Genomic DNA, 12,171 nt, shown 5'->3' on the forward strand with positions numbered 1-12,171 from the left:
TGACAGTTGTGACATCGCTCGCCGCCAGTTTGGCGTTGGGCCTCAACGGTCACTAACGTGTTGGAAGTGGCGTGCGCCGCTGCCTACAAAAAAAATACGTGAAATGTAATTGTGTCTCAGGAGAATATTTTTAGTTGTTTTTGTTATGTTATGTTATTGTTTGCACCTTCGCGTATGCCTCAACATGCGCAAGCTACTTGCACCGTGTAGATGCACCCTAAGTAACCACTCCACGCTTTTTGCATTACCACCAGTTTATAGGTCATTAAACCCGCTACGGCCTCCTCTTAAACCCCCTCAATCCTAGTGCTATAAACTCTAACTACGGCCTATAATTCATCAGCAGATAACTGTCACCCGATGTGAGCCGAGATAAGCAGTTTAAATTGGGTTCAGATCCGATTGATATCGATTAAGTAATACTCGATGGATTGCGGGTTTGCTCGCGTTTTAGAAGTTTATGGCTACTGTCCGTAGTATGGAGAAATGGTATTCGGTAGAAGAGATTTTTTTGTCAATTTAACATACATAGACACACACATTTTCGAAAGTCAAATTACTTTCTGTCAAACGGAGCTACTTACTTCCCGCTCTCATAAAAAGCGATAACTTTTACTGTAATGTGAAGTGCGATTGATCCTAGTGCTCACCGACTGGGCGAAAGACCATTTTTTTATCTACTTTTCAATGTTTTTTTTTTTTGCAAAAAAATTGACCAAATATCAATGAACCAATAAAACATATCATTCAGTTATCAGTATTTTAAAATTATATCCCAAGTTTTTGCAATATTTTTTTTATTTTAACTTCAAACTCTCTCGTTTTTTACCCCATTATTATTCTTTTCGATGCATTTATGATTCAAAAATGGCTCGAGATAACATTTCGATTACATTAGCCCTATCGCTCTAGACACTCGATTACGTAACTCAATTTCTTTTCATGTCAATTGCTTTGACATTGATTGCCATTTTGACACTTGAATTAAATGGAAAGAAGTCAATGATATAAATGGTGTATTATATTAAATACCGCTACTATTTTATAATTTTTCAGTTTCGCAGAATCGATGCAATATAACATTTATAGGACAATATTGCTATTTATATTGATGAACATACGTACTTATATGATTGTATGACGACCTCTGTGGCGCAAAGGTCACCAAGCCGGACTGCCGAACCTGAGGTCCCGGGTTCGATTCCCGGTTCGGTCGACATTTGTGTGATGAGCATGCTTGTTAGCCGTGGTCTGGGTGTTACAATATGTATTTATAAATATGTATATATTTAGCTATATGTAGTTTATCAGTTGTGTTAGCACCCATAACACAAGTTAATTAATAACTTGCCGTGGGGCTAACCGACCGTGTGTGAAAAGGAGTCCCGCCATTATTATTATTTATTTATATAATTATTTAATAATAAATTGATACTTTTGTAAATCTTTCGTGAACCAATCTATACGTATATAATATTACTTATAAAGCCAAAGTTTGTTTGCTTGCTGCTGCTATTGAAGTTTAAGACCCTTGTCGTGTCAGGAGTTGTTTAAAAGCGTGTGTAGTATAATATGTAGGTATGTCAGCCTGAAATATGTATATATTTATGTACATATATTATGATTATATCGGGACACCTATCATACACGGTCGGTTAGCCCTATGGCAAACTATTGATCAGTTTGTATAATGAAATATATGAATAACATACGTAATAAAATACATGTAGGTTCGTATGTTAATATATATCATACTCATCACATAAATATTGATCGTATAGGGAATCGAACTCGTTATTAGTTTGTCAATCCTGAATAGTGACCTTTGCGCCAACGTCGAAATCGGTAAGTCATAATTTGCATTTTAATAAACTTTGTAGTCATTCATTAATTTACAATGTCCACCCACTTAAAATTAAGCCCGACCGAAAAGTTATTCAGCATTATTTTGATGTATTTAAATCAAAATTATTGCGATGTCGGATTATTTTGCCTAAAATAAAAAATGTTAACGTTGGCAATGGATTAAATAGATATTAACGAGTTTAATCTGGATTTAAATGTCTACCAAAACATGATAATTTTATGCTTGTTTTTTGTGAAGGGGTAACGCAGGGGTTACGCAGGGGTAACGCTAGCTAGGCTTGAAATGTATTACGTTTGTATTATATGGCTTATATTGACACCTTTTTTTACTATGAAAAGTATCATAATAAAAACTGTGAAAAAAGTCTTATAGGATCATTCTGTTGGATATAAAAAAATATAAATAATTTACATACTTATAAATGAATCATGATTATCCATACGTATATGTGTGTGTGTGTGTGTTCTATTTATCAATCCTGTATTAATCGTTCAGTTATCCTTTTCGCCCAAAGAAATATTTTTTTGTGCCTACCAAATTAACAATAGCAAAAATTTGGCAACCATGTAATGAGTATAATAGTACCTTTAAATCAATATTGCTCTTTAAAAATGTGTGTTTTATTTATATCCCTATAAAAATAGCTACTGCCTACATTTTTTTTGGATCGTGACATTACCAAAATTAGTAACCAAAAAGCCGTCTCTCTCAAGGTCAAATTAATAAAATAAATTATTAAAAAAAAACCAATACAAAATCTAACAGAAATTTAGCTCGTACAATTTTTAATTCACGTTGTCTACCAATAATCTATCCTTGTCCGCTAAAATTAAACTTTTGGCTTGACTTGTTGAAACTTTCAAATAGAAATTAATTAATGTCGGCCGACGTTATTTATATGAACGCCTTCGTAAAAGAAGATTTAAGAGGAAAATTCTCTGCGAAAATATTGTTAATTGTAAATAAGAGTAGTGGATGTAAGGATTTATGGTTCGTTTCTAAGTTTTTTTTATGTAAGTAATGATCACAAGAGTGGAATAGTTATAAATTTTTTATCCGACTTCCCAATACGACAACCTACAGTTTAACGTGCCATCCGAAACAGTCATTGGTGTCTAAGATATACTTAGAAAGTACATACAAACTTAGAAAAGTTGCATTGGTATTTGCCTGACCTGGAATCGAACCCTCGCCCTCATACTCGAGAGGTTGGTTTTTTGCCCACTAGGCCACTACGACTTTCAATTCAATTTGACTAAGTACTACTTTGACGACCTCTGTGGCGCAAAGGTCACCAAGCCGGACTGCCGAATCTGAGGTCCCGGGTTCGATTCCCGGTTCGATCGACATTTGTGTGATGAGCATGCTTGTTGGTCGTGGTCTGGGTGTTATGTAGCTATATGTACTTTATCAGTTGTGTTAGCACCCATAACACAAGTTAATTAATAACTTACCATGGGGCTAACCAACCGTGTGTGAAAAGGTGTCCCGACATTATTTTTTTTATTTTTTATTTTAAGTACTTATGTGTTTATAAATCGATTTTGATGATTATTTATTTTGCGAAAGTAACTCTGCTTGTCTGTTACGTCTGTACAGCTTTCATCCCAGAACTACTTACCCGATTTACATACAATTTTGTTCGCCAATAACCCTGAGTGCGAAAGTACCTAGTTCTCTTGGAACGTGAGCTGAGCACCAAGTCCTATTATAATTTTAAAATATTAATCTGAATATTAATAAACTGGAAACTATAAGCCACCGGTTCGAAAGTAATTACAACGTGAACGCGAAAATACTTCGCGTACATTTTCGGTCCCGGCCACGGAGAAAGGAAAGATAGCGGAGATGCCATAAGGAAGGTAGGTCGGACGCCTTCTTGTAGGTCAAGCAACGTATGGTAGGCGTGATCTGTTACTAGAACTAACAAGACGTTCGGGTTCCTTGTCGAATCAAAACCAACCTGTCAAAGATTGGTCTTGATTGATTGGTGATTTTATTTTGAAAATAATGGCCGAGCAACATATAGGTGATCTTCACACTGCCCCGCATCACGCTGCATCTTGCGTGTCGACGCACCTACGCGCGTTCCTGCGGGAGTGCAGATCTGCATCATCGTGCGGGTTTTTCACGCACTCACGCGCGTAGATGCGTTTTGTAAATTCACACACAGCGAGTTCCATTTTCAAATATACACGTCACGCCCATTCAAAATCACGCGCGGCATTGCGGGATTCAGTGTGCCATACCTTACGTTTCGCCCCGCACCTACGCGCGGGGGTGCGTGTTTCTCCGCATGTATGTGCGTGATCCGCATGAACGCGCGTGGATGCATTTTCAGTGTGTTGGACTATGCGTGTTTCACTCACTCACTCAATACTTTATTTGCTTTCCATGTGTATTCTTAGGTGGTAGTCTTACATATATATAGTTCACATGGACCCTGTCGGGCACAGCAAAATAAGTGGGATAGGAGAGAGGAAGCTCTTATCGGCTATGTTACTTATTATTGTTAACTAAGACTAAAGTAGTTATATAGGCAAATAAGTTACATATTTTTATTTTAAAGGTTGTTTTTTTTTTATTTTAATTTAAATTTTTATTTTTATTTAAACACTTAATCTACACTGCAAACTTGGAAGCTGTGTGTGTGCGCGTATATGTGTGTGTGTGTGTGTGTGTGTGTATGTGTGTGTGACTGTTTATGTCTTTATATTTTTATCATTTAGGTATTCGTTAACGGAATTTTCCATACAAACGGAGATATTTCCATACAACGGAAAAAAACGCATCCACGCACTACGCTGCATCATGCGGGGCAGTGTGATAATCGCCTTAAAGCGTAAAACGGTGGAACTAGTAAAGTTCCTCGTTATCCCGTATTTTTTGGACGCTATTTTCTTAGGAGATATTGCGTTATGACATCTCCGCTAGTCATTTTGTTCTCCATTGTCACGTCCATGAAACAAGTCTATAATTTTCGTAATTAGTGCGAAAGTTAATAATACTCAGTATAACGTGCTACAGAGCAAAATTAACGTTACTGCGTTTTTTTTTATGAATGGACTGTGAAATTAGGAAAACTGTAATTAAGTCTGCCACTGTTAATTCGCTCAATGTCTTAAATATATGTCCGTATGAAACTGGTATGAAACACATTCCTTACACTGGTACACAGACAGCTGCATCCGGTCTGTACTGAAAGCCGACCCCGTGAGAGGAGGCCTGTGCCCGGCAGTGGGACGATAAAAATTCTGTAACGTAACTAATGCAGTTTAACATATACTATTGATCCCACGCACATCTAGTTATTTGTTCAAGCAGATCTAAATCAAAGTCGATGGAACGTTTTTTGTATTTTATAAAAATAATATCGAAATTTTTTGCGGAAGGATTCCACCCACAGATTGACCGCGGCAAGAGGCCATTGACCTTTAACCACCTTTACCGATCAATCGATCATCCATAACTTTCGTTTACGCACGAGTGATCGCCGGATCGACTATTCATTCGGATTCAATCGAATATTCATTAATATTCAAAAACTAGAGGAGCACGTGGCTAAGAAATAGCCAAAAGGTCAATCATAAGGATAGGCAAAGCTTATTTTTTTTTTATATATTTTTTAAAGACTGTCTATGGAGTTTCTTGCCAGTTCTTTTCCATAAGATCGACTCTTTCGAACCGTGCAACTAGTTTGACATTTCGAAAGAGCTTTCATAGGGCTATTTGAAATTAAAAAAAAATGCTCTGACTTTGTTTGGTGCATTAGAACTTTGGACGTGGGACCATCTATGTCATGATGAGTTCCTCACGTCAATTGTGGTCCCGGCTATCATCATCATTATATCATTCAAACAATTTTGGCAGTCGTTACGAGTAGTCAGAAAGTCTGATAACCAGTCCTAGCAAGTGGGTATCCGTGTTGCTTTTAAAACACTGTTACTCAGCTGCATCCAGATAGACTGGAGTCCGACCCTATAATTGGGATAAGGGTAGGCTGATGATGATTTACGCTCGGTAAGTATCTTGATATAATACGAATAATAATAAGTAATAAGTCGCGCCGGACGTGTGCGAGAGCAGGCTCTCCACAGTACCTGGCGTGTCCGCTGGAGGGCGCCACAGTGTCGTGCACAGTGTCGAGCACGGCGGCGAGCGCCGTCAGTAGCGCGGCGGTCACCACCGGCGCCGGACGTGTGCGAGAGCAGGCTCTCCACAGTACCTGGCGTGTCCGCTGGAGGGCGCCACAGTGTCGAGCACGGCGGCGAGCGCCGGTAGCGCGGCGGTCGGTAGTAGTAGTGCTGCGGATACCTCCCGCTTTATACGTAGAATCTGCCCCGGCGAAGATGGCACACCAACGCTGATAGGCAACCGGTAGTGGCGGATTCGGCGGGGCAGTGAAGTCTTGTGATAGGCTTAGGGCGACGACAGAGGTCAAAAGTGCTCGTCAGCCATTCACTGCATCCGAAACCTTCTCCAGTCGTGGCGGCTCTCCGTTCCACTGGGAATAGAGGGTGGAGGACGAGAGAGTGCGTCTGTGTCTGCGCAAACACTTACGCACTTAAATATTTCACGCGCAACTGACTGCTTCTGGTTACTGGATCCTGATAAAAGACCTGCGGCGATGGGCTGAAGTAGAGAGGTTGGGTGGTGGTGCACACCCGGCTTTGTCTGAAGCCTGCACGTATGGCAGCCTAAGGAGAGTGGTCGTTTCTGCACTGCACTTGGGACAACAGTGTGGATTGGGCAGCACCTTAGGTGATGAAGCAGCCCTATTTAGGGAGGCACTGCTTCCCCCGCTCAGCCGGGGAGGGGGCTAGAAAAGGTGTCCTAAAAAAATGCTTGTCCCGTCAAATTGGGGGAGTAGCAACCGCGGCTGCTTAGGCACCCCATTACTCGCGGTCGACGTAACAAGAAAGATAAGATAAAAACATCATTTATGACATTTGGCGCATGGAACGTGCGTACATTAATCGATAATGACGGAAACCTTTGCCCGGAGCGTAAAACTGCTGTCGTAGCACGTGAACTTGCTCGATACAATGTAGACGTGGCAGCTTTAAGCGAAACACGCTTAGCTGACCAAGGCGAACTTGAGGAAATCGGCGGTGGTTATACATTCTTCTGGAAAGGAAGACCCCAAACTGAACGAAGGTTAGCTGGCGTAGGGTTTGCCATCAAATCCACCATCGTAAAAAAGCTGCCAGAATGTCCACAATACATCTCGGACCGCATTATCACATTACGCCTTCACCTACCAAACGACAACTACCTGAATGTGATAAGCGTATACGCACCAACAATGAGTAACGAGGACAGTGTCAAAGATCAGTTTTATGAAGAACTTTGCCAATGCCTTACCAGCATACGTTCAAGCGAACAAATACTGCTGCTAGGCGATTTCAACGCGAGGGTTGGCAGAGATTCTGAGTCGTGGTCGGGCGTGATTGGAAATAATGGTGTGGGCAACATGAATAGTAACGGACAATTACTACTCACACTCTGTGCCCAATTCCACCTCACCATCACAAACACTCTGTTTAGGCTTCGCGACAAATTCAAAACCACCTGGATGCACCCGCGTTCTAAACACTGGCACCTCCTCGATTACGCGATAACGCGACGAAGGGACATCTCCCAGGTGCATATCACACGCGTTATGCGTGGCGCGCACTGCTGGACAGACCACAGGCTTTTGGTAACTAAGTTGAGACTCCGCCTTCGTGAACCACGAAGACCCTGCAGGGCTAAACCAATATCTCTCAACTTAGATCGACTGGATTGTAAAGATCTTCAAGAAAAATACCAGAAAGGCCTAACAGATGTGCTAGATGTGTTTGATGCCCAGCAAGGTGACTTAATATCAAAATGGAAACAGATCTCATCCACCGTACTGACTATGGCTACGGAAACCATAGGATACAAAAAACGAAACAACGAGGACTGGTTTGACCAGAATGATAGGGCCCTAACTGAAGCATTCAAACAGCATCGTGCACTCATAAAGCGTAATGAAGGAAATCATAAATCCAGTCAAGAAGTCCGAAGTAGTGGTGATTCCTTAAGGAAATTAACGAGGAAGATGAAAGATAGATGGTGGCTTGAAAAGGCAAAAAAGATACAGTGGCTTGCAGATACCCACCAACTAGGCGCTTTCTATGAAGAAACGCGTAAGTTGATTGGCGTTTCCATAAAAAACTGCACTCCGTTAAGATCCCTAGATGGTTCCCAAAAGCTCACTGCTAAGCAGGATATACTTGATCGTTGGGCAGAGCACTTTAATCACCTGCTCAATGTAGATCGATCAGCAGATCTTGAGCATATAAGGCGTATCCATCCTCTGCCGCCGAATGAGTCGCTTGCTGAACCACTAACTTTTGCTGAAGTTGTTCAAGCCATCAAAGAGCAGAAAAACAAAAAAGCAGTTGGCGTTGACAACATCGCCGGAGAACTGCTGAAATACGGAGGGGAGCAACTTCATTCTTTCATCTGGCAAATTTTTGATCGCATTTGGAACGAGGAAACAATACCACCTGAATTTAAAATTTCCCGTATACAGACACTGTATAAAAACAAAGGAGACCGTTCCGACTGCAACTCCTACCGGGGTATATCGCTCCTCTCTGTCCCTGGGAAGATATTTGCCAGAGTTCTTCTCAACCGGCTTTTACCAGTCTCCGAAGCCATATTGCCAGAAACTCAGTTTGGGTTTCGACCTAACAGGGGCACCGGCGAAGCCATCTTTTCCATCAGGCAACTCCAGGAAAAAAGCCGAGAACAAGGCCAACCTTTGTGTATGTGCTTCGTGGACTTAGAAAAAGCTTTTGACTGCGTGCCGAGGGAAGCCCTCTGGACTTTACTAGCAAAAATAGGTTGTCCTGAGAAGTTTGTGAGAATGATTCGCCTTCTGCACGACGAGATGACCTGCTGTGTTACCTATAATGGTGACCAGTCAGAGTTCTTTCCTGTCACCTGTGGGGTCAAACAAGGTTGTGTGCTTGCGCCAACACTGTTTGCTCTCTACTTTTCTGTCGTTGTCAGTGAAGCGCTCAAACAAACTTCTGCTGGAATCAAAATACGTTTCAGGACTGATGGGGGACTTTTCAACCTGGCCAGATTAAAAGCATATACTAAAGTATCTCATGCTCTTATAACGGAGATCATGTACGCTGATGATCTGTGTTTTGTTACCAACTCTGCACAAGAGCTCCAGAACCTGATGACTAACCTTCAGGGAGTCTGTTGTCGTTTCGGTCTAAAAATCAGTGTTAAGAAAACTGAGGTAATGGCAAGCGACTCTCAAGGAGCTACAGAACCTGTCAAGGTAAATATTGGCGATACTGAGCTGAAGCAAGTGAATACCTTCAAATATCTGGGCAGCACAATTACATCCAAATGTGACCTTGATACCGAAATAAACCATCGCATTGGCGCTGCATCAGCTGCTTTCGGTAAATTACGAGCCAAGGTCTTACACACACATGATTTGAAGCTTTCGACAAAAATCTCCGTTTACAAGGCCATAGTCCTCCCAAAATCTTTTATACTCGGCTGAAGCATGGGTCCTCTATCGGAAACATATACGGGCGCTGGACCGATTTCATCTAAAGTGCATAAGAGACATTCTGAAAATCAAATGGTCGGATCGGATTAGAAATACCGAAGTGCTACGACGCGCGAATGTCTGCGGCATAGAAGTGTACCTGATGCGGCGACAGCTCAGATGGTGCGGTCATGTTTTACGCATGGATGATGATAGGGTGGCCAAGCGCATCTTCTTTTCTGAACTCCAGAACGGCAGACGGAAACAAGGTGGCCAGTTCTTACGCTTCAAGGATGTTCAGAAAAGACACATGAAAAGGTGCAACATTGATCCTCAGAACTGGGAGACAAAAGCCATTTGCCGCCCTGAATGGAGAGGCCTACTTAAAAATGCGATCAAAAATTTCGAAGAGCAAAGGAAATCCGCACTGGATGCGAAGCGTGATGCTCTTAAGGCTAAAACACCAGTAGCCATTTATTATAACTACGTGGACGGTATCCTAACGTGCAGCCAATGCTCGCGCACGTTTACACATAAAATAGGGTACTGCAGCCATCAAAGGGCGCATAGAAGAGCTGATCATCCTAGTTCTTCTCTCAATGATAACTGAAAGCAGTCACCATAGCCGAAATCGGCAGGGAAGTATATAATAATAAGTAAAAAATTATGCAAACATAACCTTCAAATTTTTAAGCCTACACACAGACTTTTCAATCCAATTTAAATAGAACTGCGATTTTTATTTGTTTAAAATATATCTCGATGTCACGTATCGTCCTGAAGTCTGAAGGTGAAATATTATCGATTTGATATAACAAAACTAAAATGTTTTGTGACCGTTTTATGGTCGTCACGCTTAGGTATTATATTAGCAAATGCCCACGGTTTCACTTGCGTCTTGGAGATGTCAAATCCTCAATAAAAAATGCCTGAAAAAATATGCGTCACTTATCTTTCATTCAGTTTAGGATTCAATTGGTCAGTGTTTTTAGCCTTACAAGAAAGATTTATTTGGATATTTGAGAGGTAACATGTCGTATTTCCATTTTGTGGTTTATTAAAATTATCTTCTTTACAATATTACCTGAATAGATCAAAGAATAACACAGGCTACTTTTTGTCCGGGAGCGGTTACTAATTTCCTCTTCACACGAGTGAAACCAATGGCTTGTAAAAATGTAAAATTTAAAAAGTGTATGCTTATTTTCACCACTACTACACTGTTTTCAGTAAATCAATTTTGTATAATAATTGGGATCGTTTCAAAATAAAAGTTTATTGTAAATATCACAGCTTGATACTTTAACTAAATTCTGAAAACCAATGAATACAGATTATTTGCTAAAAATATTCTCGAAAGATGTTTTCATAGGCAAATCTTTTTAAAAGCATTTTTCTTACTTAAGTACATACTTACATTGGACATCTGGTACCTACTTACTAAAGAAATATATCTAAGTGCCAAGCTAAGCGATTTTTATGCAAAATTCTAATATTCATAATATCATATGGAATTCATAAATGGCCGTGCATAAAAAATACTTTTCAAGTTTTTATTGCCTTGCCAGACCTTTGGATGGAATATAGTAAAATATTTATGTGGGATGCCTAGTTTTTTTCTTTTAGCAAAAGTGTCGTTGACCGCTTACACTAAGTGGTGTTTCAATAGGTGAGTTTTTACTTCAAACGAATTCATACAATGTTTTGTTTCTTGCATTATAAAAAATGGTAACAAAAAATGTTAATGGGCCCAATTGGGAACAGACATCATGCTGCTTTTGTAGCTAATTACAATCTGTTTATTCTGTGAAAATATACAGTGATAGACAATTTCTACATTACTCGGGCTCTATTTGTTAAAAATGTTCTCACTTAAATAAGACAAAAAAAATATGCATAAGTATCTCGAATTTCTTTACCCATCATGCGTTGTTATTAGTTTCTAATCTTAGCTGACCATGGATGCTGTAAAGGATCCGAAACGTCGGAATCAAATAACATTTAAAAACCACGATAAAATCCGTAAAAGTAGTTTTATTTAAGTTTTTAGTTTCCTCTAAAATGCACTGATCAAAAGACCAATTACAACAATTTATTCCTACCACACTAGGTACCTCTAACTCTGCCACCATTTTTTTACACTCGCGTAATTTATTTCGCAACAAAAGGCAACAAAACGAAATCATTAAGCCGCGGTTGACTCTGCTATAGCAATCGAAACAATTTACCGTAAATGCAACGGTCCACTGAAATACTGACGAATTACGTATTGGTACCAAACTGGGATTTTAAAACCGGACTTTTGTACTGGTTTAAAAGCTTTGGTATGGATTTTTTTGTTGTAAAAGATGGTTTAAAAAAGTAATTAATGTTTTTGGTAGTGTAAATATTTTTTGTAGTATGGAATTAGTATAAAAACGTAGTGAATATTTCATAATTTAAGCAGAAAAAAAAACAAAAAACTATTCCCGTACCGGGAATCGAACCCGAGCCTCCTGGGTGAAAGCCAGGTATCCTAGCCACTAGACCATACGGGAGATGGAGAAGTAGCTGAAATAGTGCTTGAAATTCTAAATAGCTGTGTAAACTTATCTTTTTGCCAGATGGTCACGATTTCTTTTAAAATCCGAGGCCATTTAGATTTCTACGTATTTGTGACGTCATCTGTTGTGAATGTATAGGATCTCAGATGTTTTGTGCAAATGTTAGTTATAAGAAATTATTTGAATTGTTACGCAATATCTAATTAAATTGCGTA

General features: G+C 39.9%; 1 non-coding gene across 1 annotated transcript; it reads right to left on the reverse strand.

The window, feature by feature from the left end:
• Positions 1-11,878: 11,878 nt before the first annotated feature.
• Trnae-uuc lies at positions 11,879-11,950 on the reverse strand. Its single transcript has one exon. It is a non-coding gene; the product is annotated as a tRNA-Glu (tRNA).
• Between the last annotated feature and the right edge of the window lie 221 nt (positions 11,951-12,171).

Source organism: Helicoverpa zea, chromosome 13, assembly GCF_022581195.2.
Source record: "Helicoverpa zea isolate HzStark_Cry1AcR chromosome 13, ilHelZeax1.1, whole genome shotgun sequence".
Taxonomy (NCBI): Eukaryota; Metazoa; Arthropoda; class Insecta; order Lepidoptera; family Noctuidae; genus Helicoverpa; species Helicoverpa zea.